The following is a 2,143-nucleotide window of genomic DNA, read 5'->3' on the forward strand; positions in this document are numbered from 1 at the left end:
TTCTTGTGTGGCTTCCATAGGATTTGCAGCTGAAAAGTTTGGACAGCGTTAAGTTTCATACGACACCTGGTGAGTCTTTGGATTGTCAGCACTTAAGCTAAAACCATTAGTTAGTGTATAAACAAACTAGTGTGTTCATGAACGAACTACATAAATGCACACTTGGACTGTAACATATGCATACACACTTATATGAATCTTTTCAATCATTTTCCGGTAGTAAAATATGGATTGCGTAACTTGATAATTGTTGTATGAAACGCCGCATGCTTGGTATAACTAAGGGAGATTTGACACGAAACACGTATGATGCAATTAGTAGATAGCAGTTATTGAAATGGCAATGCGTCTAGAAGAATTAAAGGTGGACAAGATAAATAGGCCACAAGTAAGATGGGCGGATGAATCACGGGAAATGAGTGTACTTAAAACAGAGAGTAATATAAGGATATACATACATCAAACACTGAATGGCGAACGGTTTCAAATGATCATTGTAATGATATAATAAAACCATCCGTCGGAATTGTAAATTTCAAAGCATCAAAACATATTAAATCAATTGCGGTGCACAAATATCAATATATCAATACAATATTTCCGATCTAATTTAGTAAAAAAATTCGGATGTGACTAACCCATGACTATATCTATGTATTTGAGGAATATGTGAAGTATAAAATACAAAATTCGATAATGAAACATACATACACGTTCACACATACCGGCTACGAGAACATTTTCGATAAAAATTGAGCGCAAATGTAAGAAAACTCACACAAGACAAAGCTTTTACTTTCGGTTTTCGGATTTTGTTTATTTTTTTTTATTACTTAACATCACTATAAATATAAAATATCAAGAATATAGAAATAATTAAAAATATCAAAATATAATAATTGTTTAAAAAAAACTACTACTCCCGATTTACGAATTCTGACCAAAACCTTATCAAGTTAGTACATGACGAATACAAATATAGATATTGAGCTTGATACATTCAGTGGTGTTGAGAAAATCGTGTGGTCACAACATTTTTGACATTTCTAAGAGGATAAAATCCCACTTCCGGTTTATTAAATATTTTTTTTTCATTTTCACCACATTGGTAAAAATATTATACCTGAATTTTATCGTAAAGAGCACACATATTTAAAGGGTCGAAAAAAACAGTGGAAGAAAAATTGAACAAGAGTAATCTGCCACTTCCGAACCACTACGGAACCTTACTTGGTATTTAGCTAAAACTTCTAGATTCATATATTCTAATTCAATAACTCTAAAAGTTTCGGAGATAATAAAAACTTTAGAGATAATTGAATCCAAAAACTTAAAAAATATATATAACAAAACCTAATTGAGAAATCACCAATTCTCTCCGTAAACTTTGATCATGAGTATGGAAAAGTGATCATTTTGCCATAGCGAGAGGGGGGCGAAAAGGGAAAAACGATCAGAACAGTGTGGACAAATGCGACAGTGTGGACGATAGACGTCACCGTGAACGAAGATGCAGTATTTTCAAACGTGTCTATTTTTCAACATCGTAATGGCGGCCGTCATTTCCACTTATATTGATGACCAAACCGAGCAAAATGGCAAAGTTTGAAAACGATCGGATAACAACCCAAACTTCCAAAATTTTGTCACACGACAAAATCGTTTCTGAACTAAGAAGAGGTTAGTAATTAGATAGTACTACTATCGATTTGATAGTACTATCGGTGCCCAAAATACACAGACTAGATCATGAAAACATGATCAGTGATCGATTTTGAATTCGTATCATTCATAATCTGGAGTTTGAAATTTCGCATGATCACAAAACTTCATCTATTATTACTACGTACATAGATAAAGTAAAAATGTACAGGCAAGCTTCATAAAGATTCCATCCCATTCGATCTCTCACATACAAGAAGCTAACCCAACATAAGATCGCCGAGAAAATATACACACATCTCTTTGTCTTTGAGATTCGCACATGCATATATATGAACATACATCACTACAATTAATAAGTAATTCTGTGACACATTGATATCCACTTATTATTTTATACATATATATGTATATATATATACGAAAAATCATCTTGGTGGTGGGAGCAATCTATTATAAGCCGACGGAGAGCAAGCGATAG

This window comes from Arctopsyche grandis, chromosome 1 (assembly GCF_051622035.1).
Source record: "Arctopsyche grandis isolate Sample6627 chromosome 1, ASM5162203v2, whole genome shotgun sequence".
Lineage (NCBI taxonomy): Eukaryota > Metazoa > Arthropoda > Insecta > Trichoptera > Hydropsychidae > Arctopsyche > Arctopsyche grandis.